Here is a 9,184-nt window from a genome sequence, read left to right on the forward strand (position 1 = left end):
CAGCAGAATGATACTCAGTGCGATTTCCCCTAGCAAGAGCTGCTGTAGATTGCTTAAAGACTCATCAAATAGGAAATTCTCTCTGTAGCCTGGGGAGGACTCCGCTTAAAATATGCAACACCGTAAGAGGCAAATATACAAGAAATTACCCTATAGAACCGATAAAAAAAACCTACCCTGTTTTAACTTTTCTGTTAGATCTCCATCAAGCATTCCCACCGTCTTCATCGGGCTTGGGAAAACAATAAGCCAAGTGCAAGCACCTGAAGGAGGAATAACGAATTTGAGATGAACGCTAGCAACCACCATAAATGGATTGCATTTGAAGCTGCCTGACAGATAGTATAAATTAAACTTTTGAATACTGACTCACGTGCGCAAGTGTTTGTGGGGCTTTCACAAATGCCTGAAAGGGGGAACTGAGAAGCATATTTGGGACGTCTCCATAAACCAAGGCAAAGGCTATAGCAAAGAAAGCCACGTATAAAACGTTAACATTAAATCAATGCTTTGTGGAGAAATGTCTTACGTTAAGCTGAGCTTTATCTTAAATTATATTTAAAAGCTCACACAGTATACAAATCAATATTGATGCCATCTAAAATACACCACTATCATCTGCACTGATAAATGCCAGTTTCCATCCAGGACAAAGTGACTTCTTGGAAGAATTTCAAGGACTTCCAATCTCTTCTGGCATCTCAGCAACTGAAGCCAAAGCTGTACTCTTCTGCCAACTTCAGGCTCTGCTCCAGCGCATTAAAACTGGTTTTAGATGCCATCATGTTCGTCATACAAGCAGCAGAAGTAAGGTCACCAGAATAATTTTTTCATTTGATTTCCAGGCTTTTAAGTTAAGCAGATTTATATGCTTTTCAGAGGATCATAGCTTACGCACAGCACGCATGGGAAAAAGTTGCCAACTTGGATAAGAAAGGGACTAAATACTAGTGTCTTCAGTGTTCCAGCTACTGTGATCATCACTCTAATGTTAATATAGTCACCATCCTTCCTGGAGCTGTTCTCCTTTATGGTTCTCCAGTACAATGCAAGCCTTCAAAACAAGGAAAAGTGATGCTATATTGAGGAAACGTAGTTCATCCAGGAAACATAGCCTACCCTACGGAAGACAAAAATAACTTAACTGCAGCATCTCATGAAACCCTGCAAAAGCCTATCAAAATGGAGGCATTTTGAATTTTCACTCAGAATTCAAACTTCAGGGGGAAAAATCAAAACCCTTCCTGCCCAGCCTTGTTTCCACACCCCTAAAGATGCCCAGCACAGACTGTGAAGCATCTGCCCTTGAGTTTACTAGAGGAATACAAGCCTACAACCACCATCTCCTTCCAACAGCTAACTTCTGCTCAAATGCGCATAAAATAGACGTTCATGTCATTCGCTTGGTTTCTTTGTCTGCAGGCCTTTTGAAAATGGAATGAAAATCAGTGCTAGTAAATGGGGAATAAAAAGCTCGGTGTCCTTGACATTCCAGACAAGCTCAAGCTTTATAGTGACATCTCCCATCACTCTCCTAGAAAAAATACTTTGGAAATAAATCGACACTTTCCTGCAGGCTGGTGCAATTGTGAAACTATGGCTCATACTCTTTTTGTTTTGGTTTTTTTTTTTACCTGCTTTGAGTCATTCATTTGGCACAGCAGACTAAGCTATTAAATTATTGTATTTTTTTTCCTTTTATAAAGGCACCCTGAGATGTCTTGATATGATAATGCTTCCTGAAACTGATGCTAATTGATAACTGTTTCTTGGTTTCATGAGAAGTCTTAGGTCATGCTCATTTAGCATCAGAGCAGGACATTTGAGGACTGTTCCACCTTTCCGTGTTTTCCAGATATTCATGCACAAGCACCAAAATATTTTCATAGATGAAACTCCTCCTAGAACATTGTGTTTGAAATCCAGTTCTTGATCAGTTCAGCACTTAAACACTTTTTTCCCCATGCTATGATTTTGGTTGTTGTAGTCTCAGAGTCTGAAGTGCTATTGTTGATCATGTTAGGAAAAAATTATTTTAGAATGATAAAAATTGCTTATTAACACTTAACACTACTTTGTCATTTTCGGGATCAAAATTTGACCTGTCCTTTTACCATTAGATCTACCTCAGGAAGAATATCTGTTCAGTGCCATCCTAGTTGTAACTGTATGAAAGATTTGATGGTTTGATCACAAAGAATTTATCTGCGTGGCATACTTAATTCAAGTTGTTATATACATGTTTTTCCACAATCCCTGTGCTTTATTTTCTTACCTTTCTGTCTACTCCTTTCTTCTCTACTTGTTACGTAGAGCTCACATTTAAATGGTGCAATATCCACACCATCTATTTAATTTTTGTCCATTTGAGATCACCGGAAGAGCAGTGTGTTTTCCTGGAGTACTCATCCGAAAGTGCTATGAAGTGGTCAGAAACACCTGTTACCATGAGAAAGCAGCAAACCTATGCTAAGGAATGTCTCCACTGCAACATCTAGAGAAGGGAACCAAGAATATACTTCTTTCAAGTCAGGAGGAAATAAATCATTCTTGGGGAGAAAGAATGCCACTAACTGTCCTGATCGTAAGAAGTTTAAGCAAGGGCTCAGCATTGTCCAACACATAGATTCCATAGCAAAACCGGGATTCTCATGAAAACAGCAACAAGGGACTTGCATCAGTGAAAATGCTGTGTGAGGGAAAGCAGAACGGCAGATCATGAGCCTGGGCTAGACCAGGAAGAACCAAAATCCTTTGTCAACTTGACAAAGCTATCCCTCCCGTGAGCTGGCTGCCACAGCGACTGCCCTCATCAGACCCCACTGCTGCTTCTTGGCAATAAGACTGTAAGTTCCTCCAACAAAGGGTAGTTCATGTCACTGTAAATATAATACAGAGCTTTTGAAAATACATTAATCCACAACAGTGCCTGATTTCTGGCCATCGGATTGTTTCACCGAAAGCATAAACTTAACAATCAAAACCACCATGAAATCATAAATCATAGCCATCTGTTTTCCTGGGCAAAACAGACCTCAGTGCCTGATGCCATCAGAGGTCAGTAATAAAATAGTTCTCAAACCATTGATTTATCCAAAATTATCACCTGCTTGACATTATTGCTGCAGGTTTATGTGAAGCACAGGATGACTATGCTAGAACGTTTCCACGCAAAGAGGAAACAAGTTCTCCCAACACTTGCAAACAATGGGTGTTTTCTTGTTTCATTTCCACTAAGAACCTCACATTGTCTTCCACCTGTCCGGTTACTTTAGCCCTGAAAACCGACAACTATAGCTTAGTCTTCATGTCATTGTTCTAAGGGTAGTCCTGGCAGTGCCACAAATGCTACCTCTTCTATCAATTGAAAGGCATATGGGGTGTGTGTTCACCATGATGCACACACTGACACTCAACTGTTGTACTTCCAGTAGCATGAGTTTCAGAACTCAGAGTCAAATCCAGATCTGCATTTTGTATACTATTGTGGACCAGCAGGATTACAGGAGTGTGATTAAAACAGGATGTAAACCTCTCGCTGCCATGATGCGCGCTGCCCCATGCAAGAGAGCCCGCAATGTCGCAAGGCTGATGTGCGCATTGCAGGGCATCTGGCAGAGCTGCGCCAGCGGCGGCCTTTCCTTCGCCGCAGGAATATCCCCCAGCTAGTATCAGGGACGGCAACAGGGCCGATGACTCACGATTATCTCATTTGCACAGACAATCCTTATTGCCTGGAACCATACTATAACATAATCCCAACAGTTGTAACCCACAGGCACCTTGGCATTGAGGCTCAACATTTATTCCATTACTCAAGAGGCATTAATTTCCCTGAGGTATTAACAAACATTAGTATGCTAAATCTCTCCACATCAGTATGAGCAGTAAAGTTATTCTGAACTTTGAAGACCGGATTTTTCTAGCTTTTAAACAAACACTTTGACTCTGCCTAGAAACACTGTGAACACGCACAAGCACATTCACACATCTCCCATCAGAATTTGAATGGTAGGGGGTAGATATTTTTCCAGAAGTTACAGTGCAACTAGTTAGAGAAATGTATTGAAACTGGCAGCTGATAAATTAAAAACAGCTAACAAAATCTAAACCATCCTTTGTTGACTCTTCTCTAGGTCCCTTTCCAGTAGATAATGTGCTACTATGATCATAATGATAAAAAGGTTATTTTCATCCTTGTTTCTTAAAATTTGGTGTCAAATATAAAAGCGCACCTGAGACATGTGAAAGCTCAATTCCCTACTTATTCATAAAGAACTTACAACCTGGGTTATGGCCAAGGCAAGCTTCCTGCTCACTGCCCGGGCTAAAGTAGCCCTACAGCGACCTGGGAGAGGTGAGCACGTTAGAGAATGATTCTGTTCAACGTACAGTCAGACCTACCCACCATGTTTTGCAACTCACCAAAACCATTTCTGAAGTATGTAGATGTCGTGGTTTAACCCCAGCCAGCAACTAAACACCACGCAGCCGCTCACTCACTCCCCCCCACCCAGTGGGATGGGGGAGAAAATCGGGAAAAGAAGCAAAACCCGTGGGTTGAGATAAGAACGGTTTAATAGAACAGAAAAGAAGAAACTAATAATGATAATGATAACACTAATAAAATGACAACAGCAATAATGAAAGGATTGGAATGTACAAATGATACGCAGTGCAATTGCTCACCACCCGCCGACCGACACCCAGCCAGTCCCCCGAGCGGCGAATCCCTGCCCCCCACTTCCCCGTTTCTGTACTGGATGGGACGTCACATGGTATGGAATACACCGTTGGCCAGTTTGGGTCAGCTGCCCTGGCTGTGTCCTGTGCCAACTTCTTGTGCCCCTCCAGCTTTCTCACTGGCTGGGCATGAGAAGCTGAAAAATCCTTGACATTAGTCTAAACACTACTGAGCAACAACTGAAAACATCAGTGTTATCAACATTCTTCGCTCTGAACTCAAAACATAGCACTGTACCAGCTACTAGGAAGACAGTTAACTCTATCCCAGCTGAAACCAGGACAGTAGATGACCCTAAAAAATACTCTATTACCAACTCTAATAAAAATAGTAACAGCGAGATAAAGCTGGGATACTTTCTAAATGCCCAGTAAGTATTTGTGAACCTCAGCTTTCATTTTATTTATTCCTTAAATAGTACTCATGGCTGCAGAGAACTTGAAAACTTGATGACAGCATACCCTAGAGGTTTCAAACCTGAAGAGCAAATCTAAGGAGCTTCAGATATGATAATTTAAAAAAATAAATAACAATGTAGAGAAGCTAACTCAAAATATACAAATGCTTGGGGTTCAATATGAAATGTAATTAAATTGGACTAACAAAACTGTACCTTTCTTGAGCAGTATAAAATCTGAGTTGCTTTAAGTTCACCAACAAAGCTCTGAAATCTTTTCAGCTTTTCCTTTGCCACATTGCTACTGGGAAGAGTCCTCACTCTCCTTGCACAGACATCTCTGTGTGGGGTAGCTAAGAGAGAGTTTCCAGCCAGGCTACTCTTCTTGCAACCCACAGTAAGGTTCGGTACATGCCATAGTGCTGCTGGCAACGTCACCCACAATCACAGGTGGGGTTCTGCCACAGTCAGCAGTCTTCAGTTCTAATGGGATACCATGGTGAGAACCAGGTGGTTGGAAAAGCATGGTAGCTGCTGACTCACCACCTTACAGAGTTCCCACACAGATCAAACAAAATCCGTGGCAGAGATTCTACAGAGCCTGGGGCCAAGGGTGCTAGGCATGATCTCAAATCTTTGTCTTCCACAAAAGAAGCCACCAGTAGCAGAAGTGGTAGACCCTGCTACTCCTATGTATGATCTAGTACTAGAAGAAAAAATAAAAATTAAAAAAAAAGGTAACTCTTCTATGTCTTATTTGTAACACAACAGCATTATGGTAAAAGCAGGTAAGGTCCTCGGTTGTTGTAAACTTTCACAGCTTCAGAATAGAGCTATGATAACTTATATTACTGGGCAGATTTGCCCCAATACCATAAGGAGAAACAGTAATCTGATAGTTTTCAATCTCCTAAATCATTGGGTCAAATTCTGCCAGGGAAAAGCCAACAAAATCATGAGCATTATTCACTTATGAACATAAGCATGAAGGCACACTACAGTTAATGAAGAGCAGATCACATTCAATGGAATAACAATTAATTTTGTCACTATAGGAATTAGTATAAAAATATCAGATTCAGGACTTACAAGGGACTTCACCTCTGAGTTAACCTGTATTGGGTTAAATGATCTACATAATCTGATTTACTTTCAGCACCATATGTTACTAAATTGTAATTATTAGAAACCACAAAATATGATCCTAGGCTATTTCAAGAGATCTGGAATCATACTAAAATGTATCTTTAAATATATGGTATCATAGTCATAAAAGAAAGCACTCAGATAGTCAGGTCACACATCTCCCTTCGCGCCATGGTTTATAGAGGCACGTTTGCCCCTGCATTCTATCGACCTAACAGGATGTGTTTTTCTATTACACATGCACACAGTCTCTACATTTAAAGAACATTACATTAAAAATGAAATCAAGAGCTTGCTTGTGAGGAAATGTGAGAAGGGAGATTGCCCCATACATTTTTTATTTGCTCATTAATATGCCTTCTAAGTCTCATTCAGGCACAGCTAGAAGTCAGTCTCAGAACTAGTGCTGGAACTTGTAAATTCCTGGGGTCCAGCCCAAAGATTTAACCTCCAAATAACATACCCGAGACTAACAGAGGACTCTGCTTTGTTCTTCCTGTGCATTGAGTAAGGCTAGAGTCCTGTAAATGCAAGAATATACAATTACATATACTCTAACAAATACTCCGCACAAAGGGGGTGAACTCAGATTGAAAAGTTAAGCTTGGTTCCTATTTTGAGTGCTTAATGCTATAACACTGTCCTCGAGTGTAAGCTTTTCCAGTATGTCATTTCCTAAAATCTTTTTTAAAATCAAAATTTCACATGGAACCACACTGACTGCTGCATAAGTTACCACAAGAGTTTAAATGGCTGAAAACAACCATTTCAAGGAAAACAGCAGTCTCTTGGACCAGTTACTGTAGGTAGACGTGATATATTATAAATACACAAGATGCCAAGCATATTAGTATAACCTGGTTTTCCTTATAACAAACTCCAAAACACCAACCACCACCACCACCACTGTAAAACAAACAAAAAAGTCCCATGATTCATGTCTGCCCCTTAACTTTGGAATTCAATCATAATTTGAGCTTAAAAAGGACTATAAAGTTCTCAAAATCATCAAGACCAATAAAAGGAGAAACAGATGCTAAGTCATGGCCAGCCCAGTAGAGATTCACCCCAAGACAAGAGGTCCCTGACCCTCTAACATCCTTCACGGCCCTAAGGCTCCGTAGAGCGGAGAACACATTACAGACAAATGGATCACTCTGGGATTTTAGCAGAAAGTCTTCAGAAAGTGCTGGGTGTGCAAGTTCCTTTAGTTAGAGGCTTAACGCACAGGCAGATGTGGGTTGATTTTCAAGGACATGGGAAAAACCTGATCCTCTCTTCCCTTAGGTCCCTGTTCAAAATGCCAGGTCATGGCAGGTTTTCAAAGTATATACTGAAAGAGCATTTCCTAGCATTTTGTCGTGGTTTAACCCCAGCCAGCAACTAAACACCACGCAGCCGCTCACTCACTTCCCCCCCCACCCAGTGGGATGGGGGAGAAAATCGGGAAAAGAAGCAAAACCCGTGGGTTGAGATAAGAACGGTTTAATAGAACAGAAAAGAAGAAACTAATAATGATAATGATAACACTAATAAAATGACAACAGTAATAATGAAAGGATTGGAATGTACAAATGATGCGCAGTGCAATTGCTCACCACCTGCCGACCGACACCCAGCCAGTCCCCCGAGCGGCGAATCCCTGCCCCCACTTCCCCATTCCTATACTGGATGGGACGTCCCATGGTATGGAATACCCCATTGGCCAGTTTGGGTCAGCTGCCCTGGCTGTGTCCTGTGCCAACTTCTTGTGCCCCTCCAGCTTTCTCACTGGCTGGGCATGAGAAGCTGAAAAATCCTTGACATTAGTCTAAACACTACTGAGCAACAACTGAAGACATCAGTGTTATCAACATTCTTCGCATACTGAACTCAAAACATAGCACTGTACCAGCTACTAGGAAGACAGTTAACTCTATCCCAGCTGAAACCAGGACACATTTCTTTTAGAAAAGACACACTTACCTATACAAAAGTGCAAAATACTGTATAAGTTGTATTTTGGGGAAAGGAGATAAGAGTCTCTGTTGCAGTTACCCATTATCTAGCACAACAAGGCTCTTGACTGCAGTTTCTCTAGTACAAACAGCAACAACAGCACGAGGTAACTTTAAACTAGACTCTGCCTGTAACACACATATTATAAAAATATTATTAAAAAAGTATTTTTTGTCTTGGTGTTGCAAATCAAATCACTGAGGACAGTTTCATATTTATTCTTCCTGTTTTCAGGTAGATGAAAATATTTCTGTTGTAGTGAAATTACACCTACCTTTACGCACATGCACAGAAATAATATAAGCCCTCAGAAGTTCATTCTACTATTCCTTTGTGTCTTGACTTCCATGAACTTGAAGAGCAGGAATCAGAGCCCAGGGGAGAAAGACAAGAGGAACTTTAAACACCTAAAGCAGATAACCAAAAGTAGGTTACCATCATATTTTTAATTTATGCATATTACAAGACAAGATGACAGTCATATATATGTCTCCTATTATCAATGGCTAGGCTGTTTCTCTTTTAAGTTAGCACAGTCAGTTCAGCTACTTAAAGTGTATTTCTCTTTGGGCTGTGAAGCCTGTGTTTTAGCTCAGAGAAATTTGTCTTGCTTGGAATTTCTCTGAAGCAGCATATATCAAGGAAATAGTTTCTTCTTTCTAACTCACAACTACACAGTAACTCAGAGCAATTCAACACAGCTGTTTCAGTTTTGTTAGCAGGTACAGCAACATTTAACTAAAACCAAGAGCTCAGCGAATACAAGCAAGGCCACACAGGTGGTGTTTCATGAGGGGCAGTAGTTATGGAGCAGGTACACCGCTCATTAAGTGGAAGAGAACATTTTGGAACGTTGGCTATTGTCCCTTAGATTCTGACAAACAAAATTAATGAGATAC

The sequence above is a fragment of the Harpia harpyja genome, chromosome 10 (genome assembly GCF_026419915.1).
Source record: "Harpia harpyja isolate bHarHar1 chromosome 10, bHarHar1 primary haplotype, whole genome shotgun sequence".
NCBI classification, from domain to species: domain Eukaryota; kingdom Metazoa; phylum Chordata; class Aves; order Accipitriformes; family Accipitridae; genus Harpia; species Harpia harpyja.